The sequence below is a fragment of the Elephantulus edwardii genome, unplaced genomic scaffold (assembly GCF_000299155.1).
Source record: "Elephantulus edwardii isolate Elephantulus edwardi_28Jun2011 unplaced genomic scaffold, EleEdw1.0 scaffold00076, whole genome shotgun sequence".
NCBI classification, from domain to species: Eukaryota; Metazoa; Chordata; class Mammalia; order Macroscelidea; family Macroscelididae; genus Elephantulus; species Elephantulus edwardii.
The window spans coordinates 7,100,386-7,124,232 of record NW_006399826.1 but is presented as its reverse complement, the minus strand read 5'-3'; positions in this window follow the sequence as shown (position 1 = coordinate 7,124,232).

The window sequence follows — 23,847 nt, the reverse complement described above, 5'->3', positions numbered from 1 at the left end:
TGATCTGACAGGTGTATCTTAAGCTTTCTTGGCTTCTGTGATTCCAAAAACGTCGACTGCTGACATTTTCCTTTTGATCAGTGTCTCTTGACTTTAGTTGAGCTGTCTCCAAGGTAAGGTGCCGTGTCCTGTAGAACTCCTGAGTGGATTATGTTTCCCTTCCTTCTGCCCAGGAGCACGCCGGAAAAGTAGGGTACCTTTGAAAAAAACGCCCCTTCGCCTCTTATCTTGCTGGATTTCTTGTGCCCGCCCTCAAGCCTTCCTTCTGCCCAGGAGCACACCGGAAAAGTAGGGTACCTTTGAAAAAAACGCCCCTTCGCCTCTTATCTGGCTGGATTTCTTATGCCAGCCCTCAAGCCTTCCTTCTGCCCAGGAGCACGCCGGAAAAGTAGGGTACCTTTGAAAAAAATGCCCCTTCGCCTCTTATCTGGCTGGATTTCTTTTGCCCGCCCTCAAGCCTTCCTTCTGCCCAGGAGCACGCCGGAAAAGTAGGGTACCTTTGAAAAAAACGCCCCTTTGCCTCTTATCTGGCTTATCTTATCTATATCTTATCTATATATCTAATCTCTATCTCTATCTCTATCTCTATATCTGTATCTATCTCTGTCTGTACCTCTATCTCTATTTTAGTATATGACATTTGCTATATCTAGTGCTATTTTCTGATTCACAGAAAGTTTCACAGAGAGTTGTCCTGTTAAACCAAAGGTGGTGTCTCTTTGTTGGTTCAAATTCACTATTGGCTCCAGGAGAGAAAGATAAGCAATCTCCTTTTGTGTTATTTACAGCCTCAAACAACTCATTGAAGAGTCGACTATGACTTTGGCTCTGACTTCAGGGTAATGAGATGAGATGATATGAGTGTTGTTTGTCATTGCTGTGTCAAGAAAATAAATCACTAAAGTTGTGTAAAATACTTTGCACTTATTACTGAACCCACAAAATATTTATGATATTGGTTACTCTTTTATCGATTCAAGTTATGTCAACCATATTTTCCTCAAACGTCAGGACTCTCAATGGAGAACTCATAGGAACTGTAAGAGAAGACACAATTCTATGAACACATGACAAAATTCCACCATGTCCTGCTAAATTGCAATAGTCACAGGATCACACTTACACACATTTTAGTATCTTCTGCGGTATTTTGAAGACCTACTTGCAAGAAAGTAGTTTCAAAAGACAACTTCCTTAGAGTTTAAAAATAGAAAAGACCTTTAACATTGATGCTATAATATGATGATAATATATTTACTTTAAAAAGAAAATTGGTCTCCCAAGGTTATTGTGTGCACCTTATTAATAGTTATGGGGTAACACCAAGACTATAATCCAAGAAGAAAGCAATGGGTCATTACAAAGGAAGAGTAGGAAGAAAAGACTAAAATGGATATCAGAAGAAACTCTGGATATTACACTAAAATGTCAAGAAGCCAAATCAAAGAGAATAAAATAGTTGAACAGAAGATTTCGAAAGGCAATGAATGGGGGAAAAAAAGCATAGTAACAAAATATGCAAAGAACTGGAGTAAGAAAATCAAAAGGAAAAACACACTTAGCATTTCTTAAGCTGAATGAACTGAAGAAAAAAAGTTGCCTTGAATTGTAATAATGAAAGATGTTACGGGTTAAATCTTGAATAATCAAGAATGATCAAAGGAAAATGGAAGGAATACCCAGTCACTGTACCAAAAGAATTAGCCAACAAGGACCCATTTTAGGAAGTAACATATGATCAAGAACGAACAGTGAAATAAAAGAAGATCATGCTGCTCTGAAGGCATTGGCAAAAAAAAAAGTCCCAGGAATTGATGGAATACTAATTGAAGAACGTATTTCAGTAAACAGATGCAGCCCTGAACATACCAAGAAATCTGGAAGAAAGCTAAAAGACTGGAAGAGATTAACATTTATTCTCATTCCCAAGAAAGGTAATCATCATGTGGAAATATTAAATTAATATCATATCCAAGAAAAAAACAAACAAACCAAAAACCTGTTGTCTGAAGATTATCCGAAAATGGGTAGAACAGTTTATCAACGAAGAACTGCCAAAAGAACAAGTAGGATTGAGACAAGGCCTTATCACTAAGGTTATCATTGCTGATGTGAGATTGTTATCAGCTGAAAGTAGAGAGTCACAGAATAAAGTATATTTGAGTTTTATAGACTATGTAAAAGTATTTGACTACATGATTGTTGTTGATATCCTGTTGGGTCAGCTATGACTCATAGGTATCTCAAGAACAATTCCTCTGAACCCTGCTCGATCTAAGTCAATCTCACTGTCTCTGACACACCTGCTGCATTGCCACTGGCACTGTATCAATCCACCTCATCTAAGGCCTTCTTTCTCTGCACTGATCCTCCAACCATCCAAGCATTACGTCCATCTCCAAGGACTTGTTCCTTCTGGAAATAGTCCCAAAGAATGTGAGATAGAGTTTAAAAATCCTTGCCTTTAAGAACCAACCTGATTTTTCCCTCTCCAAGACAGAGATGTTTATTCTCTTGGTAATTCATGGTATATGTCAACTCAAAGGCATTGATTCTTCTTCTGTCCTCCTTAGTCACTGTCCAGCTCTCTGATACATAGCATGTAAATACAAAGACTATGGCTTGGATCAGGTGCATCTTAGTCTGTATACTAATTTTGTCAAAGCAACTAATTTTTTTATTTCCTGACTGCTGGGACCAACAATACCAATTGTGGACATGAGCAAGATGAAATTATTAACAATCTCAGCTCTATGTATCATGCTATTACCAAGAGTCCAGTAGTGAGAATCTATGTTTTCTTGATGTTGAGATGCAACCCATAGTGAAGACTGCACTCCTTGACATTTTGTTGCAAATGCTTTAAGTTCTTTCCTGACTGTAATTATCACAACAAATTAATGCTAACATTGAGAAAATGAAAATTCCAGAATCCTTGACTGTGCTCAAGCAAAACCTTTACCTAGAACAAGAAGTTATTGAGCAAACACAAGACACACATGTCCCCAAATCAAGAAATAAGTACATCTCAGATTTTAGGAATAATGTGACACTAGGATAAATGGAAGAGCCATCACCATTCTATATTATACAGATAACATAACCTTGCTCATTGAAAGTGAGGAGGACTTCAAGTATTTGCTGCAGAATATCAAGGACTGTGGCCTTCGATATGGACTGCATATCAACATCAAAAACCAAGCCTATAGGCAGCATCGTAGTAAATGGAGAATGATTGACATTGTTAACAATTTCATCTTACTTGGATTCACAGTCAACACTCTTGGCATCAGCAGTCAAGAAATCAAGTGTCACAGAGAAATCTGTTGTCAAAGATTCCTCCAGAGTGCTAAAAAGCAGCAATATCATTCTAAAGACTAAGGCGCACCTGATACATATACTACACATATATAGTATTCTCATTGCTTATTATGCATGTGAAAGCTTGACAATAACTAAAGATGTCTTAGGAAAAAAAATCAATATCACTGAGTTGTGGTGCTATGGAAAAGCATTGAATATCTCATAGAGTGACAGAAAGACAAACAGTTCTGTCCTGGAAAATGAGAAATCAGGGAGCTCCTTGGAGACAAAGGTAGTGAAACTCCATCTCACACACTCCGGGAAAGTTGTCAAGAGAGGAGAGTCCTTGGAGAAGGATATCATGCTTGGAAGTGTGGACAGTCTTTGAAAGAGAAGAACCTCAATGATATGAATTTACACAATGACCGTGTCAACAACAGCAATAACATTAATAGGGGCCTCTCTTGGCCTAGTAGGTAAAAAGTGGCACTGTCAAGGCAAAAGCAGGCAATTCACATCACTAACTTCACCTTGAAAGAGAGATAAACCATCTCCTGCCATATGATTTGTTTTTAGGTGCTGTCAAGTTGAGTATGAATCATAATACCATGCAATTTATAGTCTCTGAAAACCCTCTGGACAGTGAGCGCTGAGTTGGTTCCAACTCGACAGCCCATAGCAAACAAAGTAACAATAATATGTATGGGGCACTCTGCTGGTGTAGTGAATAGCTAACTGTGCTCTAACTCAATGGCTGGCATCTCCAGGTATTTGAATCCGCAGATTGTTACTTGGGAGAAATATGGGCAATCTCCTCCCATTATATTTATAGCCTCAAAACTGAAAAGAGAATTTCTCTAAGTCAGAATAGACTCCATGACAGTGAGCTTAGGTCCTAATGGCAGCTTTCTTAAAGTACCAACAAAGGTATCCAACAAGAAATAAGCTTATATAATCTGAGACATTTCCTTCTGTTTTAAAAATGTTTGCCTAAAACTAAGTTTTTTACTGATAAGCGTGATAATATCACCCATACTTCTCATTTCACAATTAAGAAAATGTGAGTCTAAGCCATGAATTTGTTATTTCTTGTCAACAAGTTGATTCTGACTCATGATAACATCTGTGTTTTCCAAAGTAAGTATTCTATGTAGTTTTCAAAGCTATTACCTTTCCAAAGTAGAGGTCCAGATCAAACCTTGATTTCTGAAGTGCCTTAGGATGGAATTGAATCACTGGACTTTCAGTTAGAAAACAGGCACTTTGTGCCACCCAGGGACTCTGTAGATATGATATGGAATACTCAGTCAAATGATTCAATAATAATAGAGCCAAAGCATAGATAGTCTCAGGAGATAAGATTCTTGGCACAGTGTCCTTGTCACTGTTCCACACTACATCCTTGATCGCCTGAGCTCTGTCTCTGCTGTATTCTGCTCCTTTCTCTTCTGTTTCTACAGGGTTTCCTGCTGATCTTGGAGGTGCAATATTAGCTGCCTTCCATGGCCATTTCCCTTTGACTCTTTTATTTTCTGGCTCTTTGATCACCCTGAGAGAAAATATGTATTTGTTCTCCTCATTTTGCATTTGTTTCCCTCCTTCCTTCAACTCTGCCAGTGTGGTTCCTGCTGCTATCTGTGAGGGGCTTTCTTCTTCTCAACATTTAAAATAGCTTTGTATAACTTACAGAGCCATGCAAAATTTCTCTATTGAAATTCAAAACCCAACCAGGCTGACCTCATTTCAAAAATAAGACCAAATCTGAAGCCAGCTAGTTTTTATTCAAACCATTATTTTACATATTTTTATTTATTTATATGAAAATATTTTTCCTATGGATATTTTGTATCTGCATGAAGGATTTTGGAGTGTTAATGAGAAAGAGGCATGGTAATGCCTTGCATTTGCATTTCACTTTACAGCTTTAAAGCCTTTCTGTAAGCATCATCTCTCCTAATAACTGCTTTGGGAGTATATTGGACACATTATACGGTCCCTCATTTGGCAACTGAGGCTTTTAAGAGAGGTAAAGTGAGTTGTCCAAGCTCTCTAGATTGTTAAAGAAACATAAACAGACTCAAACACCAATTCACTCACACTCAGAGTTAACCTTGTTCATTATAAAACGAAGACATTCTATCCCAGAATAACATTGCAGAACTTGACCTCTAGATTATTGGGCCAACTCTCTTTGGCTTTTAGTTCTTCTGGGAATTCACCAAGCAGCTTTCTGATGTTAAGTTCCAGTAGGAAAAACAAAATGATGAAGGAACATTGACAAGAGTATTCGATTTTTAGATTTATTTCAGAACACATACTTTTTTTTTCTTTCTTCCTTTTCTTTTTATTCAGGGGAAAGTGTGAACACAGTACCTGACTAGCAAAAATTATGCAGTCAAGTTTCCCACGTGTGGGGAAATCCCAGGAGTCAGCACATCCAAAGTGCAATGAATATGTCTTACTCTGGGAAAACCACCTTTGTGATCATGGTATTTCTCCTGGCAGGTAAGTATCAGAAAGCATTCTAAAAAATTACATGAGTATTTATATCCACCCTTCCTTCAAATGGAAGGTTTAGGAACATATCCAGTCTAATCAAAGTACTTGACATAGTAATGGTAATTGGGATTTCCCTATCAATTCCCAGCTTAAAAATATGCTTTGGAATCATCCCTGACGAAGCAGATATGAGAGGAATTGTGGTAGAGTGCTTCTGTAGAAACTCTTCTTTAATGGCCAAAATTATTGGGGCAGCTATTGCTGCCAGTTTAGGGCCTGTGTCAGGAAAAGGAAGTCTTACTCATATACAGTGCCACCCAAAGGTAATAAAGAAGGTCAGAATTGCTTCCACTATGGAAAGCTGGGCCACTTCAGTAGACAGTGTCACAGACGAGAGCCACAGATAGGCAAGGGAGTAGAGAGGAAGCTCCCACTCACTTGCTTTAAGTGTGGCTCTGAAGGACACTTGGCCAAGGTAGCTCACATCAGGTCCTCGTGGCAGACAGGACTGACAGGCCCCAGCTCCCAGCTGGAAACAAAGGAGGATGCTTCAATGATTTAGATCCTCCCAGAAGAGCTGTACTGTAGGTGAGCATTAACATTACTGGTAAGTATATTCATTTTTTCCTGGACACAGAGCCTACTAATTGGTCCTAAAAGCTTTCTGAGGTCCCAACTCTTCTCACTATTTCTTAGTTGTTGGAATGGACGGAAAACCTCATAAGCAGTTCCTACTTCACCTCTACCTTGCATGCGAACTCCCGAGTTGTAAAACAACCCAGTGGTAGATGGAATTTGCTCCAGGACTTAAGAACGGCATAGCTGAGCCTCTACATCTTGTGGTTCCTAACCTCTACACTATAATAGGCAAAGTGCTAGTCTATAGGCCTTTTATTGTAAGAACCACCTTCCCTCTGTAACTTGATTTGTGCCACTATTAGAACCTCTACTCAGAATATTACTGCTTTTTAATTTTTGACTCATGTACTTTTAACTTGTTAGTTAAATTTGTGTCTTCTAGGCTGCAACACTTCCATGATACATCTTCAAGGATATGAACATATACAGCTAAGCACAACTAATAACAGTGCATCTACATTCCAAAATCAATCTCCATAATAGTCTATGTGTTTCCTACTGCCAAAGGGGCCCTTTAGAGTAGTGAGAGAAGATCTTCACCCTGAAACCCACAGCGTCCCTTTTCAGCAGGAAGTAGCTAAGAGAATACACCATCCCCTTTTCCTTATGAATCAGGGTGAAGTCTCTCTCAGGGAGGAGTGATAGGGAATGGCAAAGGACACACTGACAAAGGAGATTAATCAGAACTGGCTTTGACAACCACTGTGGCAATTGGACAATTAAAACAGACATTCGCTGGGAGGGGGGGGGAAGAAGAACGAACTGGGGAGGAAGGTAGAGAAAACAGTCCAACAATGAATGAATGAAAACCCAAAATCTCTGTAAATGTTCATTAAAACTAATAAAATTTAATAATAATTTGAAAAATATAAATTCTTCTTTACCCATAAAAATAGTTCTATGAAACAACTCAACTCATTGCCTTTGATCTAGAATCAACTCATAGCTAATGCTTTAGAGGAAGTGTGAGATTGTAATGGCACTGGAAGTGATTGCGCTTCTTTTTCTTGACATTCATTCTAATTATGAAGCCTTGAATTGATTAAGCTGCTTTGCTAGTTAGTGTTTTGATGTTCTAATCTGTAGGGCGGAGCCCTGATAATCCAAAAGTCACACCTTTCTTGTGGTCCAAACCTCTGTGGGAAAAAGAAGGACAGTCTCTTCTCATGCAGCTTGCGGCCTTGAAATCCATAGGAGTGTCAGCTGTGAGTAGATTCTGAGTCTAGAGCAATAGTCTTTTAGGGTTTGTGTGTGTGTGTGTGTGTGTGTGTGTGTGTGTGTGTGTGTTGTTTTACTATTTATCTAAAGATAGTGGTGGTTTGCCACTGGGTTTTCTGTTAATTGCATCATGAACACCCTAATTGATTTCTACTAACTTAAAACTTCTTCGTCTTTTCTCTTTTATCTTTTCTGGGAAAAAATTAGATTCTGGAAGAATCTATCAATCATATTCTTCCAAGATAATGACTTAGCATATATCTTTGTCTAGCTAAATTTGAGGCCCAAGAACAGAATTTTTACAATTATCTCACTCATGTTCTCAGACAAAACTCTAGAATGAAGAAAATTTGAACACTCAGCTATGAAAATCAACTAAAATATTACTGGAAATTGAGGGTAAACGAGTCAAGATATACTGGGGTGGTAATATGAAAATATACACTATACAAAATCAATTTTACTTACCTGCAACATGTTGTTGTGTTATGTGCCGTTGAGTCGTTTACGACTCATAGAGACCCTGTGCACAACAGCCCTAAACCCTGCTCTATCCTGCTCCAACCGCACTGCCTCTGACACACCCATCCCGATTATCCCAGTCACCGAATCAATCCATCTCATAGAGGGTCTTCCCCTCCTGCGCTACCCCTCCACCCTCCCAAGCATGATGTCCCTCTCCAAGGACCCGTCCCTCCTGGCAACATGCCCAAAGTATGTCAGACGAAGCCCCAGAATCCTTGCCAGCTGCAACATAGAGATTGAAAAATTACAGGGCTGATGAACAAGGAAATGAAAAATATATAAAAAAGGGGAAGTAACAGGCACATAGTAAGGACTCAATCATAAGTCTATTCACGTTAAATCTTGAGTATATTGAATATAGGTTGCTTTTAGAAGCAGGAGCGGCGCCCACTTCCTAAACAACATGCCTCTGGAAACTCTATGAACTTTGATAAATATCGATAGTTGTAGAGGGCTTCAGACCTTTTGTTCATAGGGTCATTGTGAGTCATGCTCTACACAAAGACAAAAACAACAACATAGGTTGATTAAAAGTTTTGTTTGGTATTTTATTTTGTTCATTTTATTGACTATTCTAAGTATATTGCAAAAGCAACAATTTGTTTTTCACATTTTGTTTTACTAGCTATTTCCAGTTCCGGTACAAATATATTCAGATTATTTTATGTTTAGTTTAGATTTACATGGTATATTTAGATTTAGATCAGATTATCAAACAGTGATACTGAAATTTTCAATATTCTTCTGGATTCATCACATGGAATCATGACCTGTTTAATCTACATTTGTCACAACTAAGTTTTCATTTTGGTAGACATGCGACCACTTCTTAAAAGATGTTGTGGTTCAATACCATCAAGTCGACCAGGATTTATTTCAACCATGTAAATAGATTTGAATCCTGCCCTATCCTGTGCCATCTTCACCATCTCTGATATGCTCAAGCCCATTATCACAGTCACTGTGTCAATCAGTCTCCTTGTAGTTCGTTCTTTCTTTCCTTTCCGCCCCTCGCCCCTCACCCTTTTCTCTGACCCTCTGCATTGTATTTCCTTGTTCTATATATCGCAAGTGACTCAATGGCACATGACAGCAATAACATACTATGATAGGTTTGGAAGCAGGAGTTACATCCACTTCCTTAAAATATGCATCAGGAATCTATATGAACTTTGATAAATGTCAGTAGTTGTAGAGGGGCTTCAGGCCTTTTTTTCATTGGGTCACTATGAGTAGTGAGTGCTCAACTTGAAGGCAATCAACAACATACTTTTCCTAGCCTGGTGTGTTTCTCCAAAGACAGTCAGTAGAAATATTTGTTTGTATATCTTTTAGTATCAAGTGTACATAGAAATGTAATACTGTGTGACAAGATCATTGCTTGTTAGAGAGTTCAAAACTGCATCCTTTATACTATGGATTAAAGCATAAAAAGTAAAAATTTGCATCTGATATTACAAATTAATGCATCTTTGGCATTTAAATTCCTCCCTTCCCTGTATAAAACTACTACTTCTATCCCTACATATGCAGCAATAATTATTCCTTTACGATGCTTCCTACAGGGTGTCTGAATCAAGGACAAGTAGGAAAAAAGCTTTAAAAACTGCATGATGATGTCCTTTTAAATTATGTAAACCTCGTTTTATGTAATAGTGTCACTGAACAAATAATCAGTTGGTTGAGGAAGATTAGTGGCTATAATTATTTATTCATTTTAATGTTTGTTATTAAGCCTTCCTTTTGCTACTTGTGGCCATTATATGATGAAAGATCAATACAAAGAAGATGAGAAAGTGCAGAGATGATGGTTAATTATCAAAAGGGAGAAAGGTAGTCAGATGTCTGGCTTCCTGCTGATAATGCCACTCTTGATCTTACAAATGTTTCTCCACTTTGCATTTCCCTTGGTTTCAACAATGCAGAAAGATAGACGACCGTTCAACACACTTTCCATAAGTCTGCGATGTTTCTTGAGCTTACGAGGCAGAGTTTGTCCATCTTGTGTCCTTTGGCACACCAGTACTCAGAGTGACACCTAGCATGTAATAAGCATTCGCTCGATACATATTTACTGAATGAATAATAGATAAACAAGAAACACATTGAGAAGCATCATGTCTCATCTAGAAGACTCAAAATTCACATTAGCATTTTAAACATCCCAAGGAGACATGTATTTAAGAAATCATTTTCTCCTCCCTAAAATTATCATTGTCAAATGAATTTTTTTCACTACATCAGTTGAAATTTATGGAATAATGCTTGGAAATCTCTCTTTGAAATAGTCTGATTGTGGCATATTACTGCTATTTTCTTTCTTTTCCCGGAGAGAGTTTTATTGCCATTTTTGGTTTATCAAAGATCTGTTCTCTAGTTGCTGCTGGTGTTGTGTGCCTTTAATTATGACTCAGACTGATCTTGTGAGCAACAGGTCTGCTTCCTCTTCACAATCGTTGTCACACTCGAGCCTGTTGTTGCAGTCACTGCCTCACTATATCAATTCATCTTGTGGAGGGTCTACTTCTTTTCCATTGACCTGCTACTTTTCCCAGAAGAGTGTGTTTTTCCAAGGATTGCCACCTCCTGATAGCATGCGCAATGTGAGACAAATTGCATGTTTTACAATTAGGTGTAAAAACAATTTCCAATAAAAGAAGTCATCATCAAGCCCATACTGTTCAGATAGCAAGTTTCTGACTAGTGATTAGATAAAAATATATGCTTTTCAAAAATGTGGGTATCGTTGAAGCCATTCTTATCTTCCAGATGGCTCCTTTGTCACCACTAGAACCAGGGCAAAAAATAGAGCCTTGTTCCCTAAGAAAGTATATAATAGTTGGAGAGATCTTCAGAGTTTGAAAATATAGTGTGTGTGTGTGTGTGTGTGTGTGTGTGTAACTCTGGTAGTCTAGATGTAGGCATTTTTGTTTTTTGTTTGTTTGGTTTTTTAGTTTATTTCTTGCTTTTTTAATTTTTTTAAAATTTTTTATTCAGTTCTGTAAAAGTTTATAGAGACTTTGGATTTCCATTCATTCATTGTTGCACTTTTCTCCCCTCCCAACCCTCCCCCTTAGTACACTACCCTCTTGTAAAAGTAAAACAAAAATTCTTTAATTGTTTTACAAACCCTCCCCCAGGTCCACTCCACCATGTGGCCTTTGCTCTAGACACCTGTCATGACAAAAATACCTAATCACATATCCCTTTTAAACCGTTTTCTCCCTCATCTGTTTCAATTCAGTATACATTACTGAACCTATCTTTCTCAGTCTCCCCCCAACCCCGAGGTCAGTCCTGTTTTACAACAGTGGCACCATGCAGAATTTGTCCTATTGTGACTGAAATACTTTACTCAGAAGATTAGGCAGTTTTTCTGTAAGCTCAAAGGTAGTCTGTTCAAATCCACCAGCTGCTCCTGGGATAGAGAGGGGCAGACTCCTCCCATGTGATTTATAATATGTGTATGTGTTTATCCACATTTGTGTGTGTGTGTGTATCCAAACACAGAGAGTACACATATCTATATAGCCATATGCAGTCACATATACACATATAGATATGCACATACACATTCACACATGCAGATATAGACATGCTTAGAAGTGTATGCTAGAAAAAGATAGATAGGAATGTTTTATTCTTTTACAATGTTCCTCTAAAACACATTCTTTTTATCAATAATAAATTCAAAGGTATTTATATCATTCTTAGCTGTTTGCTTCTGTAGCTCTTATGGCCAATTCCAACATTAATTTACATCCTCAAGACTGTCTTTGAAAGTAGGTGTTTTACCAATAATTACTCTCCCTAGGGTCTTACTCTTCCTAGAGTCAACATACAGATTAATTTTATATATAGAGAGAATACCACCATGACACACTCCCTTCTTAATTTAAAATTATATATTGTTCCCTTGATCTTTTCACACAACAGACTCCTGTTCTAGATATAGATTTCTCCTGGGCACAATTAAATGCTGTAGGATTCCCATTATACTCAATGTTAGCTATAACTTGTTTGCATCCACATAATCAAATGCCTTTGAATAGTCAATAAAGTATAATCAGACATTCTTCTGGTATTCTTTACTTTCAGACAGGATTAATCTGACATCAACAATAATATGCCTGGTACCACAGTCTCTTCTAAATCCTGCTTGAATCTCTGACAATTCCCTATTTATGTACTGTTCTAGACATTCTCAAATAATCATTAGCATTATTTTGCTTTCATGTGCTATGAATGATACAGTTCAATTGTTTCCACATTGTGTCAGATCACTCTTTCTTGGGAATGGGAACCTCTTGGGAATATGGGCAGACCTCTTCCAATCTGTTGGTCAAATTTCCTGTCATAGACTAGTGAGCACATCCAGGGCTGCATGTGTTAGTTGAAACAAGTCAATTGGCATGCCATTGATTCCTGGGTCCTTATTTTTTGACAAAGCCTTCAATGCAGTTTCCACTACCTCCTTCAATACTCATGGCTCCTGCTTATATGGTAGTTCCTGAAGTCAGTGTCAGTCTGTTGTTTTTGGTACAATATTTCTTCCATCTTCTTTTGATGCTTTTTGAATCATTCAATATATTGCCCATAGTATCTTTCAGTATTGTGATTCAAGGTTTAATTTTGTTTTTCCGTTTTCTCAGCTTGAGAAATGCAGAGCAAGTTCTTCCCTTTATACTCATTGCATATTTCATTATAATATTTTTCTTTGGCTTCTTGAGCCACCCTTTGAAATCTTCTGTTCAGCTCTTTTACTTCCACATGTTTTTCCTTCATTTTGGCTTCCTGACGCTTTAGTGCAATTTTTAGAATTCATTTTGACATCTATTTTGGTTTTTTCTTTCTTCTTTCTCTTTGTAATGTCCTTTATCTTTCTTTGTGGATGATATCTTTGATATTATTCCACAGCTCAACTGCTCTTCAATCATTGGTGTTCAATGCTTTAAACCTCATCTTAAGATGATTTTGAAACTCAGATGGACTAGATTCAGGATCATATTTTTGGTTCTTGTGGACCTGTTTTCATTTTCTTAGCCTTCATTTGAACTTACATGTGAGTAATTGATGGCCTGACCCACAGTGTGCCTCTGGCCTAGTTTTAACTGCTGATATTGAGCTTCTCCAATGATTTCTTCCACAGTTGTAGTCAATCTGATTCCTTTGCAGCCCATCAGGTGAGCTCCGTGGGTAAAGTTACCATTTGTGCCTTTAAGTTAGATATTTGGAATGAATAAGTCATTGAAAAGAAAACATTTGATCATTCTCTTTCTAGCCTCATTTCTATTATAATGCTTGGAAAGACAGAGGGTCAGCAAAGGAGAGGAAGACCTTCAACCAGATGGTTTGACACAATGACAGCTGCAATGTGATCTAGTGTATCAGTAAGTGTGAAGACGGTACAGAATACAACAGGATTCAAATCTGTTGTTTGTAAGGTCACTATGGGTTGTATTTGACTCAACAGAGGCATGTCATTAGAAGTTAACAGTCCTTAGAAAAAGACGTTATTCTTGGAAAGGTGGAGGATTGACAAAAGAGAGAAAGATCCTTAACAAGATGGACTGATACATTGACTAAAATAATGGGTCCAAGTATATCAGAGAAGATGAGAATGGCCCAGGATACAACAGGACTCAGATCTGTTGCTCACTAGACTGCTATGAGATATCGTTAATGCAATAACAACTAACAACAGCAATATAGCTTCTAACACTGATTAGAAGTGAAATTCTCCATAAGGTTTGAATGGGCTGATTTTCATGAAGCTTCTATCAGATCTTGCAAGTGGGATGTTGTTTGTATCATTCAGGGATTCCAAAGTTGACACAAACCAAAAAACAAATGTTATTTATCAAGCAGTTTGCTTATTAGAAAAAGTAAGGGATGATCATGGTGAAAATAAAATTTAACTATAGATCATGCACCCAGGACTAATCAGTGTTAGAAGCTATGTTGTTGTTAGGTGTTATTGAGTCAAATGCCTTTGTATAGTCAATGAAAACCAGATATTCCTCTGGGGCTCTCTGCTTTCAGCCAAGATCCATCTAACACTAGCTATAATATCCCTGGTAGCATGGCTTCTTCTAAACTCAGCCTACATATCTGGCAGTTCTCTGTAGCACATATTTCTTTCCCATAATCCCTATTATATTTCTTGTACTTAGGTTTCATTGCTTCTCATGATTTTAAGGTCGAAAATGTTCAGTCATATTTGATTTAAAAGTCTGATATCTCTTATTTGATACTCATTTCCATTTGCTCTCTCTAATATGGAAGGAGCTAAGACTCAATGATTTGTGGCTTAGTTTTCTATGCTATTTTCTCTATTCTGCTTCTTCTGTTTTCAAAAAATGTGAAGGAATGGGGGTGGAGACAAACAAGAATATGACATAGAAAGCATCAAGAATATAATACTAAGTCACTTATATGTCTATGTAGCAACCATGCGTGAGCACATTTCATTGTGTGACTTCACATTACTTCTTTGTAAGACCTTCTCACTTTGTTCTTTGTTATGAGTGATCTAGTGTAGCATGACTTCACTAGACTGTTTCTGCCCCTTGCCATGGGTGCACTCCACTTTTTCAGAGACCGGCTCTTTTGAATTGGTGCTGGTAAATGGATCAACTTTGACTAGCATCTACATGTCTTTTTGATCCAGAGACATTCACTCATATTTGCCAGGCTAAATACTAGGGCCACAAACTGCTTTGAGGTCCTTTCTCAACTTTTTGTCTTCTTCAGTTCTATTGCTTCATTTTCACACATTAGAGAGGATATATTAGCTGGTCCTCAGGGCACACAAATGTGGAGCAATGTAAAAAAATGGAGTGAGGACTCGTCATGTCTCACTGTCAGTGAATCTTTTGGAGTCATTAAATGTAATACTTATTTTCAGTGAGGTGGACAGATATCTTCTTTTTACCATGATTTAAGATTAAGGAAGAGCAATAGAACAGCTGAATTCTTTTCTTAAATAGGCTGAAGGAGTAAATGGAGGAGGAAGGTGGAGTTGTAATATGTGACCAGACCTTACTGTCCTGATTATTAAGGTCAGAAAAACGTTTCTAATTTCCTAACATTTTGGTACACAAGGACTCGAGGACTTTCTTCCATTCTTCTTGAAATCACTTGCCGATCCTAGTACAATGGGGAAAGTTCTACTGAACATCCTGAACATTAACTGAACAATCAAGCAAATAAAACATAGGTAAATATAGATATAGATACAGACAGAGATAGATAGGTAGATAGATAGACAGACAGACAGGTAGATAGACATAAATACACCAACATATCACTGCATACATATTTCCTTTTATAACGCAGAGTTCTTTGTTGAACCTTTTATAACTATTCAGCTCTTCTTATAACTTTCAAATGTGAAGAGCTAATGAAATCAAAGCCATAGGTTAGTATTTAGCATTTATATAACACTTGTATTTGCAAAGTGCTTTAGAATAATTCAATCCTTAATCCCCATAACAGCCCTGGGAGAGAGGCTCTGTTATCATCCCCTTCATAAACGAGGAAATGGAGACTTGGAAAGGTTGCGTGACACGTTATGCAGCTGATTGGTGGCAGCCACCGATTAAAACGCAAGGGTCTTGACTTGGAGGAGCGCTGTTCATCCTTTGGACCTTAAAGAATGAGATTTCCTAATAAACCCATGAGTCAGGAAGAAGAGGCACGGACTGACTCTGATTTTACTAGGCTGTTTCCACTGCATCTCATTGATGGCTTAAATCATCTTAGTGTTGCTGAACCCTTTTCAGCAATAAAATAAAAAGTGTATTAAGTGCTAAATTCTGCCCATAACTGGTATTTCTCATTGACTGCAAGTTTATGGAAGTTGTCAAGTTCGGAGACGAACTTATATGAAGGCAATCCAGTTTCTGTGCCTAGATGAATTGATCTAGTCAGAGATGATGAAGATAAAATTAACAAATTTACCCATCTTTTGGAGCCAAGGGTACATTTGCCAGTTTTCATACTTCAGCACCATCTCCCTACAAAACTCCAGAGTGAAAGCGTTCATCATTCTCACATTCTCACCTGCAGACACTGTTACCTAGATACTTCAGATTTAGTTGCAAGCTTGAGATCACCATAGCAACCAATTAGTATTTATGTTGCTGAAACAACATGCAGAGAAGGGGAGAAACGGTCTGTGCTTACTCATTTTGATGTGCTCTCAATGAAGAGAAGATAAAATGCTTATTCCACTTTTCAAATTCCCATTGACTTTTCTCATTCTAATTTATATTCATATTTGTCTATTCCACAGCTAACCTGCTTGATGGCAAAGCATTTCTGGTACCTACAAAAAGCATAAACAAAAACATAGGAAAACTCCAACTACACTTAATTGCAAATAGTACCAAAGGTGGGTAAGAAGAAGGTGTGAAACAAATGCATCTCCTTGAATACTACCCTCTTACAAGATTCTTTTATCCTAAAAAATTCTGGAATTGGCAATCTAAGGTTTCAATTAACATTCTCTAGAATTAACACTTTCTAGAAAACGTCAGCTTCAATCTTATACACTGTCCTTTTCTTCTTTAATAGCATGTAAACCATGTCTTGAAATTCCCTTATTTGGTTGTATGGTTAGCCTCCTTTCTTTAATTATAAATGACTTTCGAAACAGAAAGAACATATGATCATAGTAAGAATAAGAGTTGGAGTTAGGTCCAAATCCCAGCTCCTGTCTTAATTGGCCATCGAGCCTCAGGCAACCCACTACCTTCTCTGGCTCAGTGTCTTTAAAACAAGCCCAGGAATCTATCCCAAGAGCCAGAGTGAGGATCTTGTGATCAGCTAGAGTAAGTGCTCATTAAAAGTTAGATGCTTTTGCCAACACTCTTAGGAAAAGACAAAGTAGTTAAAAAGGAGGGGACGGAAGCATAGTATGTGTGCGCGCGCGCGCGTGTGTGTGTGTGTTCAACAATGGCTATTTTGTTCCTTTCCAAACCTCTAATTCCAAAAATGCTCCATGGTAAAGAAATGAGGAGAGATGTCTCTCCTCTTCACATATGATTTTAACATCGCAGATATCAGACCAAATGCACAAAGTACCTTCAACTTGACGAGCATGTCCACGTCAGTCACGTCACTGATCGCCTCTGGCATTTGTCTTGTGCATCTTGTTTACAATAGAACAGTAGAAAATCCCAGTAAGTAGCACCACTTCTCCCCAGGTTCATCCAGAAACAGCTCAGTACCTTTTTGAATTAATGAAATAGACCAAGAAACTATTACTCTGAAAAGCTAAGTGTCTATACACTTGGGATAAATTGGGTAAATAATTAAAATTTCCCTTCCATTCAATTTGCTGTAGATTGTTTGAATGGGAAATAAGCAGGTAAAAGCTCTGTCTGTGGGCTGTATAGGGAATGACACAATCTTTTTGTCTGGTCTGTGTGACTTTGGTCTCCTTTGACAAATCAAGTAAGGGAATTATGCAAATGATATGATAAATTCTTTAAATGAGGCTCTGTTCGTGTTGCAGCTGCTCACTAGACATTTCCAATAAAACACTGCTCCTATAATACACATGGAGAGGAATTTAATACCCTCCATTACATCATTTCTTCATCAATCATTGCTATAGATGGCTCTGTCCCGTAAGTCACTACTTCAATTTGACTGGAACTCTAAGGACAGCTCCAAGCTATACGTTTCTTGTATCCATACACATTATCCTCTACTTCCACTTTACAATAGGATTTGACATATAATATCTTGACAAAAGACAATAATTATGACTAATGTCAAAATAATACTGGCATTTCCCCTTCCCAGTGGTGGCAATCTCTGCATGCAGATAAACCTCTAGCAACCCATCTCCTTCATTCCTCTCCAGAAGAGGAGAAGATGAAACAAAAGAAGCATCTGGTACAAAGCTTTTATTCCTATTTCATGGATATGAAATTCCAAGGATGTCATAAAATCACCACAGTCTTCAGCCATCCACATATAATAGTTTGGTGTGTTAGTTGCTTCTCTGTGAAACTATAGGGGGGAACAAGGCTTACAGAATTATGCTCATTCAAATGATGGTCTATTTACATAAAACCCAAACAAAACACCCTGAATCAAGACAAATAACCAAATAAATAAACACAATTTTGAATTAAAATTGAAACCAATTCTAGTAATTAGAAGAAAAGAATTTGAAAAAAAACCCTTAAACCAACAAAACCAACTCTCATTCAAATGAAACTAAACTTGATCTGGGTTAAATAGAGGTAAGATTTTGAAGCTCTGTCTGACATACTTTGGGCATATTGCAAGGAGGAACCAGTTCATGGAGAGGGACATGATGCTTGGGTGGAGGGACAGCACAGGAGAGGAAGACACTTCATGAGATGGATTGACTCAGTGACTGGGGTAATGGGGATAGGTGTGTCAGAGACAATGAGGTTGGCTCGGGACAGAGCAGGGTTCAGAGATACTGTGCATAAGGTCACAAGCGACCCAACAGCATATAATAACAGCACAACAATCTGTACTATCTTATATTTAATTATCTGTTTCATTTCTTTCTCCCTCTGTTTTCCTTCTTCATTTAGAAACAGCCACAAATATTATCCAATAAAAATATTAGCACAATGATGAGTTTTTCCCAGGGAATCCATTTCAAAAGTGGACAAAGCAGATGGTATTTGCTTGTACCAACTACTTCATATGACATCATTTAAAAATGGTTCAAAACATCATTCTTTTAGTTTTAGATTGTTAAGAAAACCTTAAAGATTTTAAATTGGTACACTTTTCTTTACTATTAAAATTGTAAGTGATAATTAATCTTTAGTAGTGAACTGATTTTCCAAAAGTCAGTTTGTTTGACACTAGAAAAAAATTACTTCCTCCTCTGAATGTCCAGTGGAAATAGGATTGTGTAATTATACTCAAGGAAGAACAAGAGATAGTCCCTAAGTATAAGAATCCTACCAGATGTGTTATAACATCAACCCCAGGCAAAATAATCAAATAATATAAAACATAGCCAGTACTATTTTGATACTTACAGCATATACAACTTTCTAAAAAGACAACTAAAAATGCATTTGCAAGGAAATGCCTAAATAGTTGAACAGTTAAGCAGAATAAGAGATTAAGATACCTATAAAATCTAAGTTACAAGTCACAGTATGATTCTAGGAGCAGAAGAATAAGAGAAAATAGACATTCAATAGACACAAATCCTGAGATAAAAAAGAAAAAATTTCAGATGGGAGCCTCCAATCCATTCACTTTTTACAAGCATTTCCTAAAATTGTACCGTGTACTCCCTCAGGGAGAGATTTGTGGAAGAGAGAGGATTAGAGAACAGCTCCCACTGCATGTTACTGTACATTCCACCAACTTGGGATACATCATAGAATGCCTTGTACTAGTGCTTGTATTTTTAGAGGTGCAGATAATATTACACTGGAAATAGTATTTCCAATTTACAAAAACCAAGTATTATTCAAAGAATGCTATACATCACCTCGTTTATTCTCGTATCATCATTCTGTGTTTTATGTTGCTAAATTCTGTTTGAGGACAAAGTCATCTTGACTTAACAAGAAATGTAGTGCACTCAACATACCTAGAAGACGGTAGATCCATTCATTCATAACTACATATGTCCTCCTTCAAACTCTGTGGTCTTAGAGTTTAATATTTGGCCCTGGTGACTTCAGAATTAGATTCTGAGTTCTGGGATGCCAGAGACCATGCATCTTATGTTTTGGCAATCTTCAAAGTGTCTAAAATTGATTCTGGCAATACTGCATCTGTGTCCAAAAAACACCATCCTCACTTGCTTCCAGGGAACATTTGACTACACTTCTTGGTTTAGAAAAATGTTGTTGTTGTTGTTGTTGTGTGTACCATCAAGTCATAACTAACACATGGATGATCCTCCATGTGTTTTCAGAGGCCGTTTAATTGCACAGAAGGAGAATGCTCATCTTTCTCCTGTGGTGCAACAGGTGGATTTGAACTGCCTGTCTTTGGAATTGCAGCACAGCTCCTTAGCCCTAGGCTACCACCTGCCTAATGATACTAAGGATCAATACAGACAATTTGTATCAAGCACCTAGAAATGCTTTTCAGATTTAAGAGAGTGATCGAAAATATAAATTGTTATCGTTATTGTTTGATGGGGGCATAGTCCATAGGGAATTGTGGTGCTAATCCAAAAGCAATGTCTCTCTACCAGTTCAAATTTATCAGTGTCTGTGTAGGAGAAAATGGACAATCACCTCCAGTGAGATTCACAGCCTCCAAGACCCAATGAGGAGTTTCACCTTGAGGACGATGAATGTTTTAGAGATAGTTGCCAGGTCAAATGGTCAATCTTAATGACTGATCATCATCTATTGTGGTGCAGCAGAAGTTATGAACTGACCGTGTTGGCTAGGAGTGTGATAATTTAGCAAGGAAAACAAAAGCAAAATTTAAACAATAAACAAACAGCATGACACTGCTGCTGAACAGAGTTCAGAGTTTATGACTAGGGTGCACACATACTATTGGAAAATTTGGCATAGAGTTAAATATTGATTGTGAAACCATAACCTGTTCTTGACAAAATCACCAACAGCAATTGATTAGAGTCCCTTTAAAGGTGTTTTGTATACATTTTAAAAGGGACGTATTGTCCGTGCATATGTACTTATGCTTTTAGCTTTTATTTTCCTTTCTGGAATCTTAAAAAATGACTCTGAAAATTTTCTCTGGTTTGGTTTTATTCTATTGTCATTGTTTCTTTCTTTACTTAAGAAGAAGTGTGGGGAACAATGGATAACTAGGAAGATATTCTTCTTTTTCTCAGGAGCTGCGCAATTAGTGAAGGCTCATAGCGACCTTATGAAGCACGGATTGGAAACTTACTATATCCTTCATCATCCTCACTATCTCTGCCATGCATGAGCCCATTGATATAGTCGCTGCGTTAATCCGTCTCTTTGACAATCATTCTTTCTTTTGCCAAACTTCTACCTTCTTGAATTTGGGACTTAGAACAATAGTCAACTATGGGACCCATAGTTTTTATTTATTTTATTAGTTTTTTTAAAATTTTATTATTTTTGTGTGTGTGTACCGTCAAATCGAATCTGACTGGCATAGAAGGAGATTGCCCCTCCTTCTCCAGCAGAGCATCTGGTGGATTCAAACTGTGCACCTCTGGGATTGCAGTGCAGCTTCTTGCCACTAGGCCACCAGCGCTCCCTGGGACCTATAGTTTTAATTGTGAAGTTGAGCTAGGTAAATTGGCAAGCACAGTTTAAAAAAAAGTTTTTTAGAAAATATTCTATATCTGACATCAAACTCAAAACACACTGCCATGGAGTGAGGTTCAACTCTTAGGGGTCCTCTGTCAGGTTTCTGAAGCTATAAATTTCAACCCACCTTTCTTGGAATCACTTGGAGAGTTGAACCTCCACAGGTCTGCACTCTTTAGGATAGAGTACAACTTCCTGTGGACTATGCCACTAAAGCTCCAGTGAGTAGCAAAAAAGTTTCTTAAAATTTTGCAACTCATAATCTAAAATGCAATTATTATTCTATCCTCTGGAACAAAGAAGCATGAAAAGAAATCAAAGATTCAAAGAAAAAAATTGTCTAAAAATCTAAGGAACCATAGCCTCTCCTCCCCTGCCTGGAGACCAGAGGATCATATGGTGTCCAGCTATCTCCACTCACTATTCTGGTCAGAATCATAATAGAAAATTCTGAACAGAGAAGAAGATAAAAATGTAGAACAAAACTCAAAAACAAAAAATATTATTATTAAACAAGTTATTTATGTGAAAGAGTCTAGACAAATCTCTGAAATTATGGCCCTTAGATGTTCTTCATTGTTGGAACTGAACCCACTCCCAGACAAACAACAAATAGAGAAAGTGAATAGTAACACCATGGAAGAATTTATTCCCCAGTACAACTAACCATGCAGAAACAATAGGGTAGCATTTGTCCAAAAACTAAGCACAGAAGGCTGGAAGGAGCAAGAAAGAAGGATGACTGGAAATGAGGAATACAGGAAGAAGGTGAAAAGCACTTTGTGTTGAGAGAATTGTAACTAATGCCTTGAGAAAATACAGACACATAAATTGTTGAACAGAAAAATTAGTCGAAATTGTTGAATAAAAAACTTATAAAATCTATAAACTTTCACCTACATGACTTAAAAAAAAGTATTTCAATGAGGAAAGATATTATTAGTTGATTTGGATTCAGTGACCTTGTTAATTAACATGCATTTTTTTTTAAACTTGTGGATTATAATGAAAGTTTACACAAAGATTGGGTTTTTAGTCATTCTTTGTTGCATATTTCCCTCCTTCTCAAATCCTCTTCTTCCGTCATCCTCTTTGTAATGTACCTCTAGTTCCAGATAGTTAATTGTCATACATATTATACCTAATTATGAATTCTTTTCAGACAGCCCTTCTCCTCATCTCTCCCTTCAGTGTTCATTATCTCTCCACTCTTTCCTGTTCTTCCCTGACTCCCAGTGTCAGTCTTATTTTATAACAGAAGCGCTATGCAACGTTTCTCCTTTTGTGTCTGAGATATTTCCTTAGCATAATTTCTTCCAGGCTTAATCCATCTTATGTAGTATTTTACAAATTCATTGTTTGTCAATGCAGCATAATATTGCATTGTATAAATGTACCGGATTGCTTCTATCTCTCCACTATCGTTAACAGTACTGAACGTGGGTTTCATACATCTGAGTTACTCTTCAGATTTCTTTATGGTATATTCCCGGTAGTGGGAAGATTTTGTTAAATTTTATTCGTTTGAGTAGTTGTACTCTATGAACAACTTACCTGAGCACTGTCCTATCCTGTTAGGCTTACTATTTCTGACACCAAAGCCCATTGCCACATGATGTCAACACACCTGGCCAAGGATTTCCTCTTTCACTGCTCTTCCACCTTCCCAAACACGATATCCCTCTCCAAGGATTAATCATTCCTAGCAACATGTCCAAAGTATGTGACATGAAGCTTCACTATCTTTGTCTCCTAAGAGCACTCTGGCGACACCTTCTCCAAGAGAAATCTTTTCTTTTGGTAACCGATGAGATTCTTAGCACTCTTCCCCAATAATATAGTCTATAGGCATCATTTCTTTTTCTGTCATCTTTAGTCATTGTTCAGCTCTCAGATTTATAGCAAGTAACTTGGTCATGGCCTGAATCAGGTGTCTCTTAGTCCATAAAGTGACATCATTAATAATTTGGAACTGTCTTTTACTGTAGACATTCCCAGTGTAATACATCTTTTGATCTTCTGACTGCTGGTATCAAGTGTATTGATTGTAGATCCAAGTAAGAAGAAGTCATCAATAGGCTCAATTCTTTCTCTAGCTATCATAATTTTTCCTATTGGTCCAGTGCTGAAGATTTTATTTTCTTGATGTTGGGATGCAACCCATGTTGAAGGCTCCAGTGTTTAAACTTCTGCAGCAAATGCTTCAAGTCCTTCTTGCTCTCAGCAAACAAGATTTTATCATCTGCTTAATGAAGGTCATTGATGAGTCTTCCTCCAATCCTGTTGCTGCATTTTTCTTCATTGAGTCCAGATTTTTTAATAATTCACTCAGCATAGATTAAATAAGTGTGGATAAAGGATAAAATACTGACAC